Source organism: Argiope bruennichi, chromosome 7 (genome assembly GCF_947563725.1).
Source record: "Argiope bruennichi chromosome 7, qqArgBrue1.1, whole genome shotgun sequence".
In the NCBI taxonomy this organism is placed as follows: domain Eukaryota; kingdom Metazoa; phylum Arthropoda; class Arachnida; order Araneae; family Araneidae; genus Argiope; species Argiope bruennichi.
In genome coordinates, this window is record NC_079157.1 from 104,296,976 (window position 1) to 104,313,710 (window position 16,735).

A 16,735-nucleotide genomic window follows, 5' to 3' on the forward strand; every position below is an offset into this window, starting at 1 on the left:
TTTTGCGGTTTCGAGTACTCTTGGGATAGGGATATATGTGGAAAAAAAATAGAAAAAGTAATTTACATGAGCCTTCTTTAAAAAGTGACCTGCCGCCCGAACAGGGACTCGAACCCTGGACCGTTAGGTTAAAAGCCTAACGCTCTACCGACTGAGCTATCCGGGCTCGGTGAATTTTTGATTACAAATTTTGCGGTTTCGAGTACTCTTGGGATAGGGATATATGTGGTAAAAAAATAGAAAATGTAATTTACATGAGCCTTCTTTAAAAAGTGACCTGCCACCCGAACAGGGACTCGAACACTGGACAGTTAGGTTAAAAGCCTAACGCTCTACCGACTGAGCTATCCTGGCTCGGTGACCGCTTGATTAAAAATTTTGCGGTTTCGAGTACTCTTGGGATAGGGATATATGTGGAAAAAAAATAGAAAATGTAATTTTCATGAGCCTTCTTTAAAAAGTGACCTGCCGCCCGAACAGGGACTCGAACCCTGGACCGTTAGGTTAAAAGCCTAACGCTCTACCGACTGAGCTATCCGGGCTCGGTGACCTTTTGATTACAAATTTTGCGGTTTCGAGTACTCTTGGGATAGGGATATATGTGGAAAAAAAATAGAAAAAGTAATTTACATGAGCCTTCTTTAAAAAGTGACCTGCCGCCCGAACAGGGACTCGAACCCTGGACCGTTAGGTTAAAAGCCTAACGCTCTACCGACTGAGCTATCCGGGCTCGGTGACCTTTTGATTACAAATTTTGCGGTTTCGAGTACTCTTGGGATAGGGATATATGTGGAAAAAAAATAGAAAATTTAATTTACATGAGCCTTCTTTAAAAAGTGACCTGCCGCCCGAACAGGGACTCGAACCCTGGACCATTAGGTTAAAAGCCTAACGCTCTACCGACTGAGCTATCCGGGCTCGGGGACCTTCTGATTACAAATTTTGCGGTTTCGAGTACTCTTGGGATAGGGATATATGTGGGGAAAAAATAGAAAAAGTAATTTACATGAGAATTCTTAAAAAAGTGACCTGCGGCCCGAACAGGGACTCGAACCCTGGACCGTTAGGTTAAAAGCCTAACGCTCTACCGACTGAGCTATCCGGGCTCGGTGACCTTTTGATTACAAATTTTGCGGTTCCGAGTACTCTTGGGATAGAGATATATGTGGAAAAAAAATAGAAAATGTAATTTACATGAGCCTTCTTTAAAAAGGGACCTGCCGCCCGAACAGGGATTCGAACCCTGGACCGTTAGATTAAAAGCCTAACGCTCTACCGACTGAGCTATCCGGGCTCGTTGATCTATTGATTACAAATTTTGCGGTTTCGAGTACTCTTGGGATAGGGATATATGTGGAAAAAAAATAGAAAAAGTAATTTACATGAGCCTTCTTTAAAAAGTGACCTGCCGCCCGAACCGGGACTCGAACCCTGGACCGTTAGGTTAAAAGCCTAACGCTCTACCGACTGAGCTATCCGGGCTCGGTGACCTTTTGATTACAAATTTTGCGGTTTCGAGTACTCTTGGGATAGGGATATATGTGGAAAAAAAATAGAAAAAGTAATTTACATGAGCCTTCTTTAAAAAGTGACCTGCCGCCCGAACAGGGACTCGAACCCTGGACCGTTAGGTTAAAAGCCTAACGCTCTACCGACTGAGCTATCCGGGCTCGGTGACCTTTTGATTACAAATTTTGCGGTTTCGAGTACTCTTGGGATAGGGATATATGTGGAAAAAAAATAGAAAATTTAATTTACATGAGCCTTCTTTAAAAAGTGACCTGCGGCCCGAACAGGGACTCGAACCCTGGACCGTTAGGTTAAAAGCCTAACGCTCTACCGACTGAGCTATCCGGGCTCGGTGACCTTTTGATTACAAATTTTGCGGTTCCGAGTACTCTTGGGATAGGGATATATGTGGAAAAAAAATAGAAAATGTAATTTACATGAGCCTTCTTTAAAAAGTGACCTGCCGCCCGAACAGGGACTCGAACCCTGGACCATTAGGTTAAAAGCCTAACGCTCTACCGACTGAGCTATCCGGGCTCGGGGACCTTCTGATTACAAATTTTGCGGTTTCGAGTACTCTTGGGATAGGGATATATGTGGGGAAAAAATAGAAAAAGTAATTTACATGAGAATTCTTAAAAAAGTGACCTGCCGCCCGAACAGGGACTCGAACCCTGGACCGTTAGGTTAAAAGCCTAACGCTCTACCGACTGAGCTATCCGGGCTCGGTGACCTATTGATTACAAAATTTGCGGTTTCGAGTACTCTTGGGATAGGGATATATGTGGAAAAAAAATAGAAAAAGTAATTTACATGAGCCTTTTTTTAAAAGTGTCCTGCCGCCCGAACAGGGACTCGAACCCTGGACCGTTAGGTTAAAAGCCTAACGCTATACCGACTGAGCTATCCGGGCTCGGTGACCTCTTGATTACAAATTTTGCGGTTTCGAGTACTTTTGGGATAGGGATATATGTGGAAAAAAAATAGAAAAAGTAATTTACATGAGCCTTCTTTAAAAAGTGTCCTGCCGCCCGAACAGGGACTCGAACCCTGGACCGTTAGGTTAAAAGCCTAACGCTCTACCGACTGAGCTATCCGGGCTCGGTGGCCTTTTGATTACAAATTTTGCGGTTTCGAGTACTCTTGGGATAGGGATATATGTGGAAAAAAAATAGAAAAAGTAATTTACATGAGCCTTCTTTAAAAAGTGACCTGCCGCCCGAACAGGGACTCGAACCCTGGACCGTTAGGTTAAAAGCCTAACGCTCTACCGACTGAGCTATCCGGGCTCGGTGAATTTTTGATTACAAATTTTGCGGTTTCGAGTACTCTTGGGATAGGGATATATGTGGTAAAAAAATAGAAAATGTAATTTACATGAGCCTTCTTTAAAAAGTGACCTGCCACCCGAACAGGGACTCGAACACTGGACAGTTAGGTTAAAAGCCTAACGCTCTACCGACTGAGCTATCCTGGCTCGGTGACCGCTTGATTAAAAATTTTGCGGTTTCGAGTACTCTTGGGATAGGGATATATGTGGAAAAAAAATAGAAAATGTAATTTTCATGAGCCTTCTTTAAAAAGTGACCTGCCGCCCGAACAGGGACTCGAACCCTGGACCGTTAGGTTAAAAGCCTAACGCTCTACCGACTGAGCTATCCGGGCTCGGTGACCTTTTGATTACAAATTTTGCGGTTTCGAGTACTCTTGGGATAGGGATATATGTGGAAAAAAAATAGAAAAAGTAATTTACATGAGCCTTCTTTAAAAAGTGACCTGCCGCCCGAACAGGGACTCGAACCCTGGACCGTTAGGTTAAAAGCCTAACGCTCTACCGACTGAGCTATCCGGGCTCGGTGACCTTTTGATTACAAATTTTGCGGTTTCGAGTACTCTTGGGATAGGGATATATGTGGAAAAAAAATAGAAAATTTAATTTACATGAGCCTTCTTTAAAAAGTGACCTGCGGCCCGAACAGGGACTCGAACCCTGGACCGTTAGGTTAAAAGCCTAACGCTCTACCGACTGAGCTATCCGGGCTCGGTGACCTTTTGATTACAAATTTTGCGGTTCCGAGTACTCTTGGGATAGGGATATATGTGGAAAAAAAATAGAAAATGTAATTTACATGAGCCTTCTTTAAAAAGTGACCTGCCGCCCGAACAGGGACTCGAACCCTGGACCATTAGGTTAAAAGCCTAACGCTCTACCGACTGAGCTATCCGGGCTCGGGGACCTTCTGATTACAAATTTTGCGGTTTCGAGTACTCTTGGGATAGGGATATATGTGGGGAAAAAATAGAAAAAGTAATTTACATGAGAATTCTTAAAAAAGTGACCTGCCGCCCGAACAGGGACTCGAACCCTGGACCGTTAGGTGAAAAGTCTAACGCTCTACCGACTGAGCTATCCGGGCTCGGTGACCTTTTGATTACAAATTTTGCGGTTTCGAGTACTCTTGGGATAGGGATATATGTGGAAAAAAAATAGAAAAAGTAATTTACATGAGCCTTCTATAAAAAGTGACCTGCGCCCGAACAGGGACTCGAACCCTGGACCGTTAGGATAAAAGCCTAACGCTCTACCGACTGAGCTATCCGGGCTCGGTGACCTTTTGATTACAAATTTTGCGGTTTCGAGTACTCTTGGGATAGGGATATATGTGGAAAAAAAATAGAAAATGTAATTTACATGAGCCTTCTTTAAAAAGTGACCTGCGGCCCGAACAGGGACTCGAACCCTGGACTGTTAGGTTAAAAGCCTAACGCTCTACCGACTGAGCTATCCGGGCTCGGTGACCTTTTGATTACAAATTTTGCGGTTCCGAGTACTCTTGGGATAGGGATATATGTGGAAAAAAAATAGAAAATGTAATTTACATGAGCCTTCTTTAAAAAGTGACCTGCCGCCCGAACCGGGACTCGAACCCTGGACCGTTAGGTTAAAAGCCTAACGCTCTACCGACTGAGCTATCCGGGCTCGGTGACCTTTTGATTACAAATTTTGCGGTTTCGAGTACTCTTGGGATAGGGATATATGTGGAAAAAAAATAGAAAAAGTAATTTACATGAGCCTTCTTTAAAAAGTGACCTGCCGCCCGAACAGGGACTCGAACCCTGGACCGTTAGGTTAAAAGCCTAACGCTCTACCGACTGAGCTATCCGGGCTCGGTGACCTTTTGATTACAAATTTTGCGGTTTCGAGTACTCTTGGGATAGGGATATATGTGGAAAAAAAATAGAAAATTTAATTTACATGAGCCTTCTTTAAAAAGTGACCTGCGGCCCGAACAGGGACTCGAACCCTGGACTGTTAGGTTAAAAGCCTAACGCTCTACCGACTGAGCTATCCGGGCTCGGTGACCTTTTGATTACAAATTTTGCGGTTCCGAGTACTCTTGGGATAGGGATATATGTGGAAAAAAAATAGAAAATGTAATTTACATGAGCCTTCTTTAAAAAGTGACCTGCCGCCCGAACAGGGACTCGAACCCTGGACCATTAGGTTAAAAGCCTAACGCTCTACCGACTGAGCTATCCGGGCTCGGGGACCTTCTGATTACAAATTTTGCGGTTTCGAGTACTCTTGGGATAGGGATATATGTGGGGAAAAAATAGAAAAAGTAATTTACATGAGAATTCTTAAAAAAGTGACCTGCCGCCCGAACAGGGACTCGAACCCTGGACCGTTAGGTTAAAAGCCTAACGCTCTACCGACTGAGCTATCCGGGCTCGGTGACCTATTGATTACAAATTTTGCGGTTTCGAGTACTCTTGGGATAGGGATATATGTGGAAAAAAAATAGAAAAAGTAATTTACATGAGCCTTTTTTTTAAAAGTGTCCTGCCGCCCGAACAGGGACTCGAACCCTGGACCGTTAGGTTAAAAGCCTAACGCTATACCGACTGAGCTATCCGGGCTCGGTGACCTCTTGATTACAAATTTTGCGGTTTCGAGTACTTTTGGGATAGGGATATATGTGGAAAAAAAATAGAAAAAGTAATTTACATGAGCCTTCTTTAAAAAGTGTCCTGCCGCCCGAACAGGGACTCGAACCCTGGACCGTTAGGTTAAAAGCCTAACGCTCTACCGACTGAGCTATCCGGGCTCGGTGGCCTTTTGATTACAAATTTTGCGGTTTCGAGTACTCTTGGGATAGGGATATATGTGGAAAAAAAATAGAAAAAGTAATTTACATGAGCCTTCTTTAAAAAGTGACCTGCCGCCCGAACAGGGACTCGAACCCTGGACCGTTAGGTTAAAAGCCTAACGCTCTACCGACTGAGCTATCCGGGCTCGGTGAATTTTTGATTACAAATTTTGCGGTTTCGAGTACTCTTGGGATAGGGATATATGTGGTAAAAAAATAGAATATGTAATTTACATGAGCCTTCTTTAAAAAGTGACCTGCCACCCGAACAGGGACTCGAACACTGGACAGTTAGGTTAAAAGCCTAACGCTCTACCGACTGAGCTATCCTGGCTCGGTGACCGCTTGATTAAAAATTTTGCGGTTTCGAGTACTCTTGGGATAGGGATATATGTGGAAAAAAAATAGAAAATGTAATTTTCATGAGCCTTCTTTAAAAAGTGACCTGCCGCCCGAACAGGGACTCGAACCCTGGACCGTTAGGTTAAAAGCCTAACGCTCTACCGACTGAGCTATCCGGGCTCGGTGACCTTTTGATTACAAATTTTGCGGTTTCGAGTACTCTTGGGATAGGGATATATGTGGAAAAAAAATAGAAAAAGTAATTTACATGAGCCTTCTTTAAAAAGTGACCTGCCGCCCGAACAGGGACTCGAACCCTGGACCGTTAGGTTAAAAGCCTAACGCTCTACCGACTGAGCTATCCGGGCTCGGTGACCTTTTGATTACAAATTTTGCGTTTTCGAGTACTCTTGGGATAGGGATATATGTGGAAAAAAAATAGAAAATTTAATTTACATGAGCCTTCTTTAAAAAGTGACCTGCGGCCCGAACAGGGACTCGAACCCTGGACCGTTAGGTTAAAAGCCTAACGCTCTACCGACTGAGCTATCCGGGCTCGGTGACCTTTTGATTACAAATTTTGCGGTTCCGAGTACTCTTGGGATAGGGATATATGTGGAAAAAAAATAGAAAATGTAATTTACATGAGCCTTCTTTAAAAAGTGACCTGCCGCCCGAACAGGGACTCGAACCCTGGACCATTAGGTTAAAAGCCTAACGCTCTACCGACTGAGCTATCCGGGCTCGGGGACCTTCTGATTACAAATTTTGCGGTTTCGAGTACTCTTGGGATAGGGATATATGTGGGGAAAAAATAGAAAAAGTAATTTACATGAGCCTTCTTAAAAAAGTGACCTGCCGCCCGAACAGGGACTCGAACCCTGGACCGTTAGGTGAAAAGCCTAACGCTCTACCGACTGAGCTATCCGGGCTCGGTGACCTTTTGATTACAAATTTTGCGGTTTCGAGTACTCTTGGGATAGGGATATATGTGGAAAAAAAATAGAAAAAGTAATTTACATGAGCCTTCTTTAAAAAGTGACCTGCGCCCGAACAGGGACTCGAACCCTGGACCGTTAGGATAAAAGCCTAACGCTCTACCGACTGAGCTATCCGGGCTCGGTGACCTTTTGATTACAAATTTTGCGGTTTCGAGTACTCTTGGGATAGGGATATATGTGGAAAAAAAATAGAAAATGTAATTTACATGAGCCTTCTTTAAAAAGTGACCTGCGGCCCGAACAGGGACTCGAACCCTGGACCGTTAGGTTAAAAGCCTAACGCTCTACCGACTGAGCTATCCGGGCTCGGTGACCTTTTGATTACAAATTTTGCGGTTCCGAGTACTCTTGGGATAGGGATATATGTGGAAAAAAAATAGAAAATGTAATTTACATGAGCCTTCTTTAAAAAGGGACCTGCCGCCCGAACCGGGACTCGAACCCTGGACCGTTAGGTTAAAAGCCTAACGCTCTACCGACTGAGCTATCCGGGCTCGGTGACCTTTTGATTACAAATTTTGCGGTTCCGAGTACTCTTGGGATAGGGATATATGTGGAAAAAAAATAGAAAATGTAATTTACATGAGCCTTCTTTAAAAAGTGACCTGCCGCCCGAACCGGGACTCGAACCCTGGACCGTTAGGTTAAAAGCCTAACGCTCTACCGACTGAGCTATCCGGGCTCGGTGACCTTTTGATTACAAATTTTGCGGTTTCGAGTACTCTTGGGATAGGGATATATGTGGAAAAAAAATAGAAAAAGTAATTTACATGAGCCTTCTTTAAAAAGTGACCTGCCGCCCGAACAGGGACTCGAACCCTGGACCGTTAGGTTAAAAGCCTAACGCTCTACCGACTGAGCTATCCGGGCTCGGTGACCTTTTGATTACAAATTTTGCGGTTTCGAGTACTCTTGGGATAGGGATATATGTGGAAAAAAAATAGAAAATTTAATTTACATGAGCCTTCTTTAAAAAGTGACCTGCGGCCCGAACAGGGACTCGAACCCTGGACCGTTAGGTTAAAAGCCTAACGCTCTACCGACTGAGCTATCCGGGCTCGGTGACCTTTTGATTACAAATTTTGCGGTTCCGAGTACTCTTGGGATAGGGATATATGTGAAAAAAAAATAGAAAATGTAATTTACATGAGCCTTCTTTAAAAAGTGACCTGCCGCCCGAACAGGGACTCGAACCCTGGACCATTAGGTTAAAAGCCTAACGCTCTACCGACTGAGCTATCCGGGCTCGGGGACCTTCTGATTACAAATTTTGCGGTTTCGAGTACTCTTGGGATAGGGATATATGTGGGGAAAAAATAGAAAAAGTAATTTACATGAGAATTCTTAAAAAAGTGACCTGCCGCCCGAACAGGGACTCAAACCCTGGACCGTTAGGTTAAAAGCCTAACGCTCTACCGACTGAGCTATCCGGGCTCGGTGACCTATTGATTACAAATTTTGCGGTTTCGAGTACTCTTGGGATAGGGATATATGTGGAAAAAAAATAGAAAAAGTAATTTACATGAGCCTTTTTTTAAAAGTGTCCTGCCGCCCGAACAGGGACTCGAACCCTGGACCGTTAGGTTAAAAGCCTAACGCTATACCGACTGAGCTACCCGGGCTCGGTGACCTCTTGATTACAAATTTTGCGGTTTCGAGTACTTTTGGGATAGGGATATATGTGGAAAAAAAATAGAAAAAGTAATTTACATGAGCCTTCTTTAAAAAGTGTCCTGCCGCCCGAACAGGGACTCGAACCCTGGACCGTTAGGTTAAAAGCCTAACGCTCTACCGACTGAGCTATCCGGGCTCGGTGGCCTTTTGATTACAAATTTTGCGGTTTCGAGTACTCTTGGGATAGGGATATATGTGGAAAAAAAATAGAAAAAGTAATTTACATGAGCCTTCTTTAAAAAGTGACCTGCCGCCCGAACAGGGACTCGAACCCTGGACCGTTAGGTTAAACGCCTAACGCTCTACCGACTGAGCTATCCGGGCTCGGTGAATTTTTGATTACAAATTTTGCGGTTTCGAGTACTCTTGGGATAGGGATATATGTGGTAAAAAAATAGAAAATGTAATTTACATGAGCCTTCTTTAAAAAGTGACCTGCCACCCAAACAGGGACTCGAACCCTGGACAGTTAGGTTAAAAGCCTAACGCTCTACCGACTGAGCTATCCGGGCTCGGTGACCGCTTGATTAAAAATTTTGCGGTTTCGAGTACTCTTGGGATAGGGATATATGTGGAAAAAAAATAGAAAATGTAATTTTCATGAGCCTTCTTTAAAAAGTGACCTGCCGCCCGAACAGGGACTCGAACCCTGGACCGTTAGGTTAAAAGCCTAACGCTCTACCGACTGAGCTATCCGGGCTCGGTGACCTTTTGATTACAAATTTTACGGTTTCGAGTACTCTTGGGACAGGGATATATGTGCAAAAAAATAGAAAAAGTAATTTACATGAGCCTTCTTTAAAACGTGTCCTGCCGCCCGAACAGGGACTCGAACCCTGGACCGTTAGGTTAAAAGCCTAACGCTGTAGCGACTGAGCTATCTGGGCTCGGTGACCGCTTGATTACAAATTTTGCGGTTTCGAGTACTCTTGGGATAGGGATATATGTGGAAAAAAAATAGAAAAAGTAATTTACATGAGCCTTCTTTAAAAAGTGACCTGCCGCTCGATTAGGGACTCGAACCCTGGACCGTTAGGTTAAAAGCCTAACGCTCTACCGACTGAGCTATCCGGGCTCGGTGACCTTTTGATTACAAATTTTGCGGTTTCGAGTACTCTTGGGATAGGGATATATGTGGAAAAAAAATAGAAAATGTAATTTACATGAGCCTTCTTTAAAAAGTGACCGGCCGCCCGAACAGGGACTCGAACATTGGACCGTTATGTTAAAAGCCTAACGCTATACCGACTAAGCTATCCGAGTTCGGTGACCTTCCGATTACAAATTTTACGTTTTCGTGTACTCTTGGGATGGGATATATGTGGAAAAAAAATAGAAAAAGTAATTTACATGAGCCTTCTTTAAAAAGTGACCTGCCACCCGAACAGGGCCTCGAACCCTGGACCGTTAGGTTAAAAGCTTTACGCTCTACCGACTGAGCTATCCGGGATCGGTGACCTTTTGATTACAAATTTTGCGGTTTCGAGTACTCTTGGGATAGGGATATATGTGGGAAAAAAATAGAAAATGCAATTTACATGAGCCTTCTTTAAAAAGTGACCTGCCGCCCGAACAGGGACTCGAACCCTGGACCGTTAGGTTAAAAGCCTAACGCTCTACCGACTGAGCTATCCGGGCTCGGTGACCTTTTGATTACAAATTTTGCGGTTTCGAGTACTCTTGGGATAGGGATATATGTGGAAAAAAAATAGAAAATGTAATTTTCATGAGCCTTCTTTAAAAAGTGACCTGCCGCCCGAACAGGGACTCGAACCCTGGACCGTTAGGTTAAAAGCCTAACGCTCTACCGACTGAGCTATCCGGGCTCGGTGACCTCTTGATTACAAATTTTACGGTTTCGAGTACTCTTGGGATAGGGATATATGTGGAAAAAAATAGAAAAAGTAATTTACATGAGCCTTCTTAAAAAAGTGACCTGCCGCCCGAACAGGGACTCGAACCCTGGACCGTTAGGTTAAAAGCCTAACGCTCTACCGACTGAGCTATCCGGGCTCGGTGACCTTTTGATTACAAATTTTGCGGTTTCGAGTACTCTTGGGATAGGGATATATGTGGGAAAAAAATAGAAAAAGTAATTTACATGAGCCTTCTTTAAAAAGTGACCTGCCGCCCGAACAGGGACTCGAACCCTGGACCGTTAGGTTAAAAGCCTAACGCTCTACCGACTGAGCTATCCGGGCTCGGTGACCTTTTGATTACAAATTTTGCGGTTTCGAGTACTCTTGGGATAGGGATATATGTGGAAAAAAAATAGAAAAAGTAATTTACATGAGCCTTCTTTAAAAAGTGACCTGCCGCCCGAACAGGGACTCGAACCCTGGACCGTTAGGTTAAAAGCCTAACGCTCTACCGACTGAGCTCTCCGGGCTCGGTGACCTTTTGATTACAAATTTTGCGGTTTCGAGTACTCTTTGGAAAGGGATATATGTGGAAAAAAAATAGAAAAAGTAATTTACATGAGCCTTCTTTAAAAAGTGACCTACTTCCCGAACAGGGACTCGAACCCTGGACGGTTAGGTTAAAAGCCTAACGCTCTACCAACTGAGCTATCCAGGCTCGGTGACCTTTTGATTACAAATTTTGCGGTTTCGAGTACTCTTGGGATAGGGATATATGTGGTAAAAAAATAGAAAATGTAATTTACATGAGCCTTCTTTAAAAAGTGACCTGCCACCCGAACAGGGCCTCGAACCCTGGACCGTTAGGTTAAAAGCTTTACGCTCTACCGACTGAGCTATCCGGGATCGGTGACCTTTTGATTACAAATTTTGCGGTTTCGAGTACTCTTGGGATAGGGATATATGTGGAAAAAAAATAGAAAATGCAATTTACATGAGCCTTCTTTAAAAAGTGACCTGCCGCCCGAACAGGGACTCGAAACCTGGACCGTTAGGTTAAAAGCCTAACGCTCTACCGACTGAGCTATCCGGGCTCGGTGACCTTTTGATTACAAATTTTGCGGTTTCGAGTACTCTTGGGATAGGGATATATGTGGAAAAAAAATAGAAAATGTAATTTTCATGAGCCTTCTTTAAAAAGTGACCTGCCGCCCGAACAGGGACTCGAACCCTGGACCGTTAGGTTAAAAGCCTAACGCTCTACCGACTGAGCTATCCGGGCTCGGTGACCTCTTGATTACAAATTTTACGGTTTCGAGTACTCTTGGGATAGGGATATATGTGGAAAAAAATAAAAAAAGTAATTTACATGAGCCTTCTTAAAAAAGTGACCTGCCGCCCGAACAGGGACTCGAACCCTAGACCGTTAGGTTAAAAGCCTAACGCTCTACCGACTGAGCTATCCGGGCTCGGTGACCTTTTGATTACAAATTTTGCGGTTTCGAGTACTCTTGGGATAGGGATATATGTGGGAAAAAAATAGAAAAAGTAATTTACATGAGCCTTCTTTAAAAAGTGACCTGTCGCCCGAACAGGGACTCGAACCCTGGACCGTTAGGTTAAAAGCCTAACGCTCTACCGACTGAGCTATCCGGGCTCGGCGACCTTTTGATTACAAATTTTGCGGTTTCGAGTACTCTTGGGATAGGGATATATGTGGAAAAAAAATAGAAAAAGTAATTTACATGAGCCTTCTTTAAAAAGTGACCTGCCGCCCGAACAGGGACTCGAACCCTGGACCGTTAGGTTAAAAGCCTAACGCTCTACCGACTGAGCTATCCGGGCTCGGTGACCTTTTGATTACAAATTTTGCGGTTTCGAGTACTCTTGGGATAGGGATATATGTGGAAAAAAAATAGAAAATTTAATTTACATGAGCCTTCTTTAAAAAGTGACCTGCGGCCCGAACAGGGACTCGAACCCTGGACCGTTAGGTTAAAAGCCTAACGCTCTACCGACTGAGCTATCCGGGCTCGGTGACCTTTTGATTACAAATTTTGCGGTTTCGAGTACTCTTGGGATAGGGATATATGTGGAAAAAAAATAGAAAATTTAATTTACATGAGCCTTCTTTAAAAAGTGACCTGCGGCCCGAACAGGGACTCGAACCCTGGACCGTTAGGTTAAAAGCCTAACGCTCTACCGACTGAGCTATCCGGGCTCGGTGACCTTTTGATTACAAATTTTGCGGTTCCGAGTACTCTTGGGATAGGGATATATGTGGGAAAAAAATAGAAAAAGTAATTTACATGAGAAATCTTAAAAAAGTGACCTGCCGCCCGAACAGGGACTCGAACCCTGGACCGTTAGGTTAAAAGCCTAACGCTCTACCGACTGAGCTATCCGGGCTCGGTGACCTTTTGATTACAAATTTTGCGGTTTCGAGTACTCTTGGGATAGGGATATATGTGGAAAAAAAATAGAAAATGTAATTTACATGAGCCTTCTTTAAAAAGTGACCGGCCGCCCGAACAGGGACTCGAACATTGGACCGTTATGTTAAAAGCCTAACGCTATACCGACTGAGCTATCCGAGTTCGGTGACCTTCCGATTACAAATTTTTCGTTTTCGTGTACTCTTGGGATGGGATATATGTGGAAAAAAAATTGAAAAAGGAATTTACATGAGCCTTCTTAAAAAAGTGACCTGCCGCCCGAACAGGGACTCGAACCCTGGACCGTTAGGTTAAAAGCCTAACGCTCTACCGACTGAGCTATTCGGGCTCTGTGACCTTTTGATTACAAATTTTGCGGTTTCGAGTACTCTTGGGATAGGGATATATGTGGAAAAAAAATAGAAAAAGTAATTTACATGAGCCTTCTTTAAAATGTGACCTGCCGCCCAAACAGGGACTCGAACCCTGGACCGTTAGGTGAAAAGCCTAACGCTCTACCGACTGAGCTATCCGGGCTCGGTGACCTTTTGATTACAAATTTTGCGGTTTCGAGTACTCTTGGGATAGGGATATATGTGGAAAAAAAATAGAAAAAGTAATTTACATGAGCCTTCTTTAAAAAGTGACCTGCCGCCCGAACAGGGACTCGAACCCTGGACCGTTAGGTTAAAAGCCTAACGCTCTACCGACTGAGCTATCCGGGCTCGGTGACCTTTTGATTACAAATTTTGCGGTTTCGAGTACTCTTGGGATAGGGATATATGTGGAAAAAAAATAGAAAATTTAATTTACATGAGCCTTCTTTAAAAAGTGACCTGCGGCCCGAACAGGGACTCCAACCCTGGACCGTTAGGTTAAAAGCCTAACGCTCTACCGACTGAGCTATCCGGGCTCGGTGACCTTTTGATTACAAATTTTGCGGTTCCGAGTACTCTTGGGATAGGGATATATGTGGGAAAAAAATAGAAAAAGTAATTTACATGAGAAATCTTAAAAAAGTGACCTGCCGCCCGAACAGGGACTCGAACCCTGGACCGTTAGGTTAAAAGCCTAACGCTCTACCGACTGAGCTATCCGGGCTCGGTGACCTATTGATTACAAATTTTGCGGTTTCGAGTACTCTTGGGATAGGGATATATGTGGAAAAAAATAGAAAAAGTAATTTACATGAGCCTTTTTTTAAAAGTGTCCTGCCGCCCGAACAGGGACTCGAACCCTGGACCGTTAGGTTAAAAGCCTAACGCTATACCGACTGAGCTATCCGGGCTCGGTGACCTCTTGATTACAAATTTTGCGGTTTCGAGTACTTTTGGGATAGGGATATATGTGGAAAAAAAATAGAAAAAGTAATTTACATGAGCCTTCTTTAAAAAGTGTCCTGCCGCCCGAACAGGGACTCGAACCCTGGACCGTTAGGTTAAAAGCCTAACGCTCTACCGACTGAGCTATCCGGGCTCGGTGGCCTTTTGATTACAAATTTTGCGGTTTCGAGTACTCTTGGGATAGGGATATATGTGGAAAAAAAATAGAAAAAGTAATTTACATGAGCCTTCTTTAAAAAGTGACCTGCCGCCCGAACAGGGACTCGAACCCTGGACCGTTAGGTTAAAAGCCTAACGCTCTACCGACTGAGCTATCCGGGCTCGGTGACCTTTTGATTACAAATTTTGCGGTTTCGAGTACTCTTGGGATAGGGATATATGTGGTAAAAAAATAGAAAATGTAATTTACATGAGCCTTCTTTAAAAAGTGACCTGCCACCCGAACAGGGACTAGAACCCTGGACAGTTAGGTTAAAAGCCTAACGCTCTACCGACTGAGCTATCCGGGCTCGGTGACCGCTTGATTAAAAATTTTGCGGTTTCGAGTACTCTTGGGATAGGGATATATGTGGAAAAAAAATAGAAAATGTAATTTTCATGAGCCTTCTTTAAAAAGTGACCTGCCGCCCGAACAGGGACTCGAACTCTGGACCGTTAGGTTAAAAGCCTAACGCTCTACCGACTGAGCTATCCGGGCTCGGTGACCTTTTGATTACAAATTTTACGGTTTCGAGTACTCTTGGGACAGGGATATATGTGCAAAAAAATAGAAAAAGTAATTTACATGAGCCTTCTTTAAAACGTGTCCTGCCGCCCGAACAGGGACTCGAACCCTGGACCGTTAGGTTAAAAGCCTAACGCTGTAGCGACTGAGCTATCTGGGCTCGGTGACCGCTTGATTACAAATTTTGCGGTTTCGAGTACTCTTGGGATAGGGATATATGTGGAAAAAAAATAGAAAAAGTAATTTACATGAGCCTTCTTTAAAAAGTGACCTGCCGCCCGATTAGGGACTCGAACCCTGGACCGTTAGGTTAAAAGCCTAACGCTCTACCGACTGAGCTATCCGGGCTCGGTGACCTTTTGATTACAAATTTTGCGGTTTCGAGTACTCTTGGGATAGGGATATATGTGGAAAAAAAATAGAAAATGTAATTTACATGAGCCTTCTTTAAAAAGTGACCGGCCGCCCGAACAGGGACTCGAACATTGGACCGTTATGTTAAAAGCCTAACGCTATACCGACTGAGCTATCCGAGTTCGGTGACCTTCCGATTACAAATTTTTCGTTTTCGTGTACTCTTGGGATGGGATATATGTGGAAAAAAAATTGAAAAAGGAATTTACATGAGCCTTCTTAAAAAAGTGACCTGCCGCCCGAACAGGGACTCGAACCCTGGACCGTTAGGTTAAAAGCCTAACGCTCTACCGACTGAGCTATTCGGGCTCTGTGACCTTTTGATTACAAATTTTGCGGTTTCGAGTACTCTTGGGATAGGGATATATGTGGAAAAAAAATAGAAAAAGTAATTTACATGAGCCTTCTTTAAAATGTGACCTGCCGCCCAAACAGGGACTCGAACCCTGGACCGTTAGGTGAAAAGCCTAACGCTCTACCGACTGAGCTATCCGGGCTCGGTGACCTTTTGATTACAAATTTTGCGGTTTCGAGTACTCTTTGGAAAGGGATATATGTGGAAAAAAAATAGAAAAAGTAATTTACATGAGCCTTCTTTAAAAAGTGACCTGCCGCCCGAACAGGGACTCGAACCCTGGACCGTTAGGTTAAAAGCCTAACGCTCTACCAACTGAGCTATCCAGGCTCGGTGACCTTTTGATTACAAATTTTGCGGTTTCGAGTACTCTTGGGATAGGGATATATGTGGTAAAAAAAATAGAAAATGTAATTTACATGAGCCTTCTTTAAAAAGTGACCTGCCACCCGAACAGGGCCTCGAACCCTGGACAGTTAGGTTAAAAGCCTAACGCTCTACCGACTGAGCTATCCGGGCTCGGTGACCTTTTGATTACAAATTTTGCGGTTTCGAGTACTCTTGGGATAGGGATATATGTGGAAAAAAAATAGAAAATGTAATTTTCATGAGCCTTCTTTAAAAAGTGACCTGCCGCCCGAACAGGGACTCGAACCCTGGACCGTTAGGTTAAAAGCCTAACGCTCTACCGACTGAGCTATCCGGGCTCGTTGACCTTTTGATTACAAATATTACGGTTTCGAGTACTCTTGGGATAGGGATATATGTGGAAAAAAATAGAAAAAGTAATTTACATGAGCCTTCCTAAAAAAGTGACCTGCCGCCCGAACAGGGACTCAAACCCTGGACCGTTAGGTCAAAAGCCTAACGCTCTACCGACTGAGCTATCCGGGCTCGGTGACCTTTTGATTACAAATTTTACGGTTTC

General features: G+C 43.9%; 71 non-coding genes across 71 annotated transcripts; all 71 read right to left on the reverse strand.

Annotated features, from left to right (window-relative positions):
- Positions 1-93: 93 nt before the first annotated feature.
- Trnak-uuu (transfer RNA lysine (anticodon UUU)) lies at positions 94-166 on the reverse strand. The gene has a single exon. It is a non-coding gene; the product is annotated as a tRNA-Lys (tRNA).
- A 303-nt stretch (positions 167-469) lies between these two features.
- Trnak-uuu (transfer RNA lysine (anticodon UUU)) lies at positions 470-542 on the reverse strand. Its single transcript has one exon. It is a non-coding gene; the product is annotated as a tRNA-Lys (tRNA).
- A 115-nt stretch (positions 543-657) lies between these two features.
- Positions 658-730, reverse strand: Trnak-uuu (transfer RNA lysine (anticodon UUU)). The gene has a single exon. It is a non-coding gene; the product is annotated as a tRNA-Lys (tRNA).
- Positions 731-845: 115 nt separating this feature from the next.
- Positions 846-918, reverse strand: Trnak-uuu (transfer RNA lysine (anticodon UUU)). The gene has a single exon. It is a non-coding gene; the product is annotated as a tRNA-Lys (tRNA).
- A 115-nt stretch (positions 919-1,033) lies between these two features.
- On the reverse strand, positions 1,034-1,106 carry Trnak-uuu (transfer RNA lysine (anticodon UUU)). The gene has a single exon. It is a non-coding gene; the product is annotated as a tRNA-Lys (tRNA).
- Positions 1,107-1,221: 115 nt separating this feature from the next.
- On the reverse strand, positions 1,222-1,294 carry Trnak-uuu (transfer RNA lysine (anticodon UUU)). Its single transcript has one exon. It is a non-coding gene; the product is annotated as a tRNA-Lys (tRNA).
- Positions 1,295-1,409: 115 nt separating this feature from the next.
- On the reverse strand, positions 1,410-1,482 carry Trnak-uuu (transfer RNA lysine (anticodon UUU)). The gene has a single exon. It is a non-coding gene; the product is annotated as a tRNA-Lys (tRNA).
- A 115-nt stretch (positions 1,483-1,597) lies between these two features.
- Trnak-uuu (transfer RNA lysine (anticodon UUU)) lies at positions 1,598-1,670 on the reverse strand. The gene has a single exon. It is a non-coding gene; the product is annotated as a tRNA-Lys (tRNA).
- A 115-nt stretch (positions 1,671-1,785) lies between these two features.
- Positions 1,786-1,858, reverse strand: Trnak-uuu (transfer RNA lysine (anticodon UUU)). Its single transcript has one exon. It is a non-coding gene; the product is annotated as a tRNA-Lys (tRNA).
- Positions 1,859-1,973: 115 nt separating this feature from the next.
- Trnak-uuu (transfer RNA lysine (anticodon UUU)) lies at positions 1,974-2,046 on the reverse strand. Its single transcript has one exon. It is a non-coding gene; the product is annotated as a tRNA-Lys (tRNA).
- A 115-nt stretch (positions 2,047-2,161) lies between these two features.
- On the reverse strand, positions 2,162-2,234 carry Trnak-uuu (transfer RNA lysine (anticodon UUU)). Its single transcript has one exon. It is a non-coding gene; the product is annotated as a tRNA-Lys (tRNA).
- Positions 2,235-2,349: 115 nt separating this feature from the next.
- On the reverse strand, positions 2,350-2,422 carry Trnak-uuu (transfer RNA lysine (anticodon UUU)). The gene has a single exon. It is a non-coding gene; the product is annotated as a tRNA-Lys (tRNA).
- Positions 2,423-2,537: 115 nt separating this feature from the next.
- Trnak-uuu (transfer RNA lysine (anticodon UUU)) lies at positions 2,538-2,610 on the reverse strand. The gene has a single exon. It is a non-coding gene; the product is annotated as a tRNA-Lys (tRNA).
- Positions 2,611-2,725: 115 nt separating this feature from the next.
- On the reverse strand, positions 2,726-2,798 carry Trnak-uuu (transfer RNA lysine (anticodon UUU)). The gene has a single exon. It is a non-coding gene; the product is annotated as a tRNA-Lys (tRNA).
- Positions 2,799-3,101: 303 nt separating this feature from the next.
- Positions 3,102-3,174, reverse strand: Trnak-uuu (transfer RNA lysine (anticodon UUU)). The gene has a single exon. It is a non-coding gene; the product is annotated as a tRNA-Lys (tRNA).
- A 115-nt stretch (positions 3,175-3,289) lies between these two features.
- Trnak-uuu (transfer RNA lysine (anticodon UUU)) lies at positions 3,290-3,362 on the reverse strand. The gene has a single exon. It is a non-coding gene; the product is annotated as a tRNA-Lys (tRNA).
- Positions 3,363-3,477: 115 nt separating this feature from the next.
- Trnak-uuu (transfer RNA lysine (anticodon UUU)) lies at positions 3,478-3,550 on the reverse strand. The gene has a single exon. It is a non-coding gene; the product is annotated as a tRNA-Lys (tRNA).
- A 115-nt stretch (positions 3,551-3,665) lies between these two features.
- On the reverse strand, positions 3,666-3,738 carry Trnak-uuu (transfer RNA lysine (anticodon UUU)). Its single transcript has one exon. It is a non-coding gene; the product is annotated as a tRNA-Lys (tRNA).
- A 302-nt stretch (positions 3,739-4,040) lies between these two features.
- Trnak-uuu (transfer RNA lysine (anticodon UUU)) lies at positions 4,041-4,113 on the reverse strand. Its single transcript has one exon. It is a non-coding gene; the product is annotated as a tRNA-Lys (tRNA).
- Positions 4,114-4,228: 115 nt separating this feature from the next.
- Trnak-uuu (transfer RNA lysine (anticodon UUU)) lies at positions 4,229-4,301 on the reverse strand. Its single transcript has one exon. It is a non-coding gene; the product is annotated as a tRNA-Lys (tRNA).
- A 115-nt stretch (positions 4,302-4,416) lies between these two features.
- Trnak-uuu (transfer RNA lysine (anticodon UUU)) lies at positions 4,417-4,489 on the reverse strand. The gene has a single exon. It is a non-coding gene; the product is annotated as a tRNA-Lys (tRNA).
- Positions 4,490-4,604: 115 nt separating this feature from the next.
- On the reverse strand, positions 4,605-4,677 carry Trnak-uuu (transfer RNA lysine (anticodon UUU)). The gene has a single exon. It is a non-coding gene; the product is annotated as a tRNA-Lys (tRNA).
- A 115-nt stretch (positions 4,678-4,792) lies between these two features.
- On the reverse strand, positions 4,793-4,865 carry Trnak-uuu (transfer RNA lysine (anticodon UUU)). The gene has a single exon. It is a non-coding gene; the product is annotated as a tRNA-Lys (tRNA).
- Positions 4,866-4,980: 115 nt separating this feature from the next.
- Positions 4,981-5,053, reverse strand: Trnak-uuu (transfer RNA lysine (anticodon UUU)). The gene has a single exon. It is a non-coding gene; the product is annotated as a tRNA-Lys (tRNA).
- A 115-nt stretch (positions 5,054-5,168) lies between these two features.
- On the reverse strand, positions 5,169-5,241 carry Trnak-uuu (transfer RNA lysine (anticodon UUU)). The gene has a single exon. It is a non-coding gene; the product is annotated as a tRNA-Lys (tRNA).
- A 116-nt stretch (positions 5,242-5,357) lies between these two features.
- On the reverse strand, positions 5,358-5,430 carry Trnak-uuu (transfer RNA lysine (anticodon UUU)). The gene has a single exon. It is a non-coding gene; the product is annotated as a tRNA-Lys (tRNA).
- Positions 5,431-5,545: 115 nt separating this feature from the next.
- Trnak-uuu (transfer RNA lysine (anticodon UUU)) lies at positions 5,546-5,618 on the reverse strand. The gene has a single exon. It is a non-coding gene; the product is annotated as a tRNA-Lys (tRNA).
- Positions 5,619-5,733: 115 nt separating this feature from the next.
- Positions 5,734-5,806, reverse strand: Trnak-uuu (transfer RNA lysine (anticodon UUU)). Its single transcript has one exon. It is a non-coding gene; the product is annotated as a tRNA-Lys (tRNA).
- Positions 5,807-6,109: 303 nt separating this feature from the next.
- Trnak-uuu (transfer RNA lysine (anticodon UUU)) lies at positions 6,110-6,182 on the reverse strand. The gene has a single exon. It is a non-coding gene; the product is annotated as a tRNA-Lys (tRNA).
- A 115-nt stretch (positions 6,183-6,297) lies between these two features.
- Positions 6,298-6,370, reverse strand: Trnak-uuu (transfer RNA lysine (anticodon UUU)). The gene has a single exon. It is a non-coding gene; the product is annotated as a tRNA-Lys (tRNA).
- Positions 6,371-6,485: 115 nt separating this feature from the next.
- Trnak-uuu (transfer RNA lysine (anticodon UUU)) lies at positions 6,486-6,558 on the reverse strand. The gene has a single exon. It is a non-coding gene; the product is annotated as a tRNA-Lys (tRNA).
- Positions 6,559-6,673: 115 nt separating this feature from the next.
- Trnak-uuu (transfer RNA lysine (anticodon UUU)) lies at positions 6,674-6,746 on the reverse strand. The gene has a single exon. It is a non-coding gene; the product is annotated as a tRNA-Lys (tRNA).
- Positions 6,747-6,861: 115 nt separating this feature from the next.
- Positions 6,862-6,934, reverse strand: Trnak-uuu (transfer RNA lysine (anticodon UUU)). Its single transcript has one exon. It is a non-coding gene; the product is annotated as a tRNA-Lys (tRNA).
- Positions 6,935-7,048: 114 nt separating this feature from the next.
- On the reverse strand, positions 7,049-7,121 carry Trnak-uuu (transfer RNA lysine (anticodon UUU)). The gene has a single exon. It is a non-coding gene; the product is annotated as a tRNA-Lys (tRNA).
- A 115-nt stretch (positions 7,122-7,236) lies between these two features.
- Trnak-uuu (transfer RNA lysine (anticodon UUU)) lies at positions 7,237-7,309 on the reverse strand. Its single transcript has one exon. It is a non-coding gene; the product is annotated as a tRNA-Lys (tRNA).
- A 115-nt stretch (positions 7,310-7,424) lies between these two features.
- Positions 7,425-7,497, reverse strand: Trnak-uuu (transfer RNA lysine (anticodon UUU)). Its single transcript has one exon. It is a non-coding gene; the product is annotated as a tRNA-Lys (tRNA).
- A 115-nt stretch (positions 7,498-7,612) lies between these two features.
- On the reverse strand, positions 7,613-7,685 carry Trnak-uuu (transfer RNA lysine (anticodon UUU)). Its single transcript has one exon. It is a non-coding gene; the product is annotated as a tRNA-Lys (tRNA).
- Positions 7,686-7,800: 115 nt separating this feature from the next.
- Trnak-uuu (transfer RNA lysine (anticodon UUU)) lies at positions 7,801-7,873 on the reverse strand. Its single transcript has one exon. It is a non-coding gene; the product is annotated as a tRNA-Lys (tRNA).
- A 115-nt stretch (positions 7,874-7,988) lies between these two features.
- Trnak-uuu (transfer RNA lysine (anticodon UUU)) lies at positions 7,989-8,061 on the reverse strand. Its single transcript has one exon. It is a non-coding gene; the product is annotated as a tRNA-Lys (tRNA).
- A 115-nt stretch (positions 8,062-8,176) lies between these two features.
- On the reverse strand, positions 8,177-8,249 carry Trnak-uuu (transfer RNA lysine (anticodon UUU)). The gene has a single exon. It is a non-coding gene; the product is annotated as a tRNA-Lys (tRNA).
- A 115-nt stretch (positions 8,250-8,364) lies between these two features.
- Positions 8,365-8,437, reverse strand: Trnak-uuu (transfer RNA lysine (anticodon UUU)). The gene has a single exon. It is a non-coding gene; the product is annotated as a tRNA-Lys (tRNA).
- Positions 8,438-8,740: 303 nt separating this feature from the next.
- Positions 8,741-8,813, reverse strand: Trnak-uuu (transfer RNA lysine (anticodon UUU)). Its single transcript has one exon. It is a non-coding gene; the product is annotated as a tRNA-Lys (tRNA).
- A 115-nt stretch (positions 8,814-8,928) lies between these two features.
- Trnak-uuu (transfer RNA lysine (anticodon UUU)) lies at positions 8,929-9,001 on the reverse strand. The gene has a single exon. It is a non-coding gene; the product is annotated as a tRNA-Lys (tRNA).
- A 115-nt stretch (positions 9,002-9,116) lies between these two features.
- Trnak-uuu (transfer RNA lysine (anticodon UUU)) lies at positions 9,117-9,189 on the reverse strand. Its single transcript has one exon. It is a non-coding gene; the product is annotated as a tRNA-Lys (tRNA).
- Positions 9,190-9,304: 115 nt separating this feature from the next.
- On the reverse strand, positions 9,305-9,377 carry Trnak-uuu (transfer RNA lysine (anticodon UUU)). Its single transcript has one exon. It is a non-coding gene; the product is annotated as a tRNA-Lys (tRNA).
- An 865-nt stretch (positions 9,378-10,242) lies between these two features.
- Trnak-uuu (transfer RNA lysine (anticodon UUU)) lies at positions 10,243-10,315 on the reverse strand. Its single transcript has one exon. It is a non-coding gene; the product is annotated as a tRNA-Lys (tRNA).
- A 115-nt stretch (positions 10,316-10,430) lies between these two features.
- Trnak-uuu (transfer RNA lysine (anticodon UUU)) lies at positions 10,431-10,503 on the reverse strand. The gene has a single exon. It is a non-coding gene; the product is annotated as a tRNA-Lys (tRNA).
- Positions 10,504-10,617: 114 nt separating this feature from the next.
- Positions 10,618-10,690, reverse strand: Trnak-uuu (transfer RNA lysine (anticodon UUU)). Its single transcript has one exon. It is a non-coding gene; the product is annotated as a tRNA-Lys (tRNA).
- A 115-nt stretch (positions 10,691-10,805) lies between these two features.
- Trnak-uuu (transfer RNA lysine (anticodon UUU)) lies at positions 10,806-10,878 on the reverse strand. The gene has a single exon. It is a non-coding gene; the product is annotated as a tRNA-Lys (tRNA).
- Positions 10,879-10,993: 115 nt separating this feature from the next.
- Trnak-uuu (transfer RNA lysine (anticodon UUU)) lies at positions 10,994-11,066 on the reverse strand. Its single transcript has one exon. It is a non-coding gene; the product is annotated as a tRNA-Lys (tRNA).
- A 491-nt stretch (positions 11,067-11,557) lies between these two features.
- On the reverse strand, positions 11,558-11,630 carry Trnak-uuu (transfer RNA lysine (anticodon UUU)). Its single transcript has one exon. It is a non-coding gene; the product is annotated as a tRNA-Lys (tRNA).
- A 115-nt stretch (positions 11,631-11,745) lies between these two features.
- On the reverse strand, positions 11,746-11,818 carry Trnak-uuu (transfer RNA lysine (anticodon UUU)). The gene has a single exon. It is a non-coding gene; the product is annotated as a tRNA-Lys (tRNA).
- A 114-nt stretch (positions 11,819-11,932) lies between these two features.
- On the reverse strand, positions 11,933-12,005 carry Trnak-uuu (transfer RNA lysine (anticodon UUU)). The gene has a single exon. It is a non-coding gene; the product is annotated as a tRNA-Lys (tRNA).
- A 115-nt stretch (positions 12,006-12,120) lies between these two features.
- Positions 12,121-12,193, reverse strand: Trnak-uuu (transfer RNA lysine (anticodon UUU)). Its single transcript has one exon. It is a non-coding gene; the product is annotated as a tRNA-Lys (tRNA).
- A 115-nt stretch (positions 12,194-12,308) lies between these two features.
- On the reverse strand, positions 12,309-12,381 carry Trnak-uuu (transfer RNA lysine (anticodon UUU)). Its single transcript has one exon. It is a non-coding gene; the product is annotated as a tRNA-Lys (tRNA).
- A 115-nt stretch (positions 12,382-12,496) lies between these two features.
- Trnak-uuu (transfer RNA lysine (anticodon UUU)) lies at positions 12,497-12,569 on the reverse strand. The gene has a single exon. It is a non-coding gene; the product is annotated as a tRNA-Lys (tRNA).
- Positions 12,570-12,684: 115 nt separating this feature from the next.
- On the reverse strand, positions 12,685-12,757 carry Trnak-uuu (transfer RNA lysine (anticodon UUU)). The gene has a single exon. It is a non-coding gene; the product is annotated as a tRNA-Lys (tRNA).
- Positions 12,758-12,872: 115 nt separating this feature from the next.
- Trnak-uuu (transfer RNA lysine (anticodon UUU)) lies at positions 12,873-12,945 on the reverse strand. Its single transcript has one exon. It is a non-coding gene; the product is annotated as a tRNA-Lys (tRNA).
- A 302-nt stretch (positions 12,946-13,247) lies between these two features.
- On the reverse strand, positions 13,248-13,320 carry Trnak-uuu (transfer RNA lysine (anticodon UUU)). The gene has a single exon. It is a non-coding gene; the product is annotated as a tRNA-Lys (tRNA).
- A 115-nt stretch (positions 13,321-13,435) lies between these two features.
- Trnak-uuu (transfer RNA lysine (anticodon UUU)) lies at positions 13,436-13,508 on the reverse strand. Its single transcript has one exon. It is a non-coding gene; the product is annotated as a tRNA-Lys (tRNA).
- Positions 13,509-13,623: 115 nt separating this feature from the next.
- On the reverse strand, positions 13,624-13,696 carry Trnak-uuu (transfer RNA lysine (anticodon UUU)). Its single transcript has one exon. It is a non-coding gene; the product is annotated as a tRNA-Lys (tRNA).
- Positions 13,697-13,999: 303 nt separating this feature from the next.
- Trnak-uuu (transfer RNA lysine (anticodon UUU)) lies at positions 14,000-14,072 on the reverse strand. Its single transcript has one exon. It is a non-coding gene; the product is annotated as a tRNA-Lys (tRNA).
- A 114-nt stretch (positions 14,073-14,186) lies between these two features.
- On the reverse strand, positions 14,187-14,259 carry Trnak-uuu (transfer RNA lysine (anticodon UUU)). The gene has a single exon. It is a non-coding gene; the product is annotated as a tRNA-Lys (tRNA).
- A 115-nt stretch (positions 14,260-14,374) lies between these two features.
- Trnak-uuu (transfer RNA lysine (anticodon UUU)) lies at positions 14,375-14,447 on the reverse strand. The gene has a single exon. It is a non-coding gene; the product is annotated as a tRNA-Lys (tRNA).
- A 115-nt stretch (positions 14,448-14,562) lies between these two features.
- Positions 14,563-14,635, reverse strand: Trnak-uuu (transfer RNA lysine (anticodon UUU)). Its single transcript has one exon. It is a non-coding gene; the product is annotated as a tRNA-Lys (tRNA).
- Positions 14,636-14,938: 303 nt separating this feature from the next.
- Positions 14,939-15,011, reverse strand: Trnak-uuu (transfer RNA lysine (anticodon UUU)). The gene has a single exon. It is a non-coding gene; the product is annotated as a tRNA-Lys (tRNA).
- A 677-nt stretch (positions 15,012-15,688) lies between these two features.
- Trnak-uuu (transfer RNA lysine (anticodon UUU)) lies at positions 15,689-15,761 on the reverse strand. The gene has a single exon. It is a non-coding gene; the product is annotated as a tRNA-Lys (tRNA).
- Positions 15,762-15,876: 115 nt separating this feature from the next.
- Positions 15,877-15,949, reverse strand: Trnak-uuu (transfer RNA lysine (anticodon UUU)). The gene has a single exon. It is a non-coding gene; the product is annotated as a tRNA-Lys (tRNA).
- A 115-nt stretch (positions 15,950-16,064) lies between these two features.
- On the reverse strand, positions 16,065-16,137 carry Trnak-uuu (transfer RNA lysine (anticodon UUU)). Its single transcript has one exon. It is a non-coding gene; the product is annotated as a tRNA-Lys (tRNA).
- Positions 16,138-16,441: 304 nt separating this feature from the next.
- Positions 16,442-16,514, reverse strand: Trnak-uuu (transfer RNA lysine (anticodon UUU)). The gene has a single exon. It is a non-coding gene; the product is annotated as a tRNA-Lys (tRNA).
- Positions 16,515-16,628: 114 nt separating this feature from the next.
- Positions 16,629-16,701, reverse strand: Trnak-uuu (transfer RNA lysine (anticodon UUU)). The gene has a single exon. It is a non-coding gene; the product is annotated as a tRNA-Lys (tRNA).
- Positions 16,702-16,735: the final 34 nt, after the last annotated feature.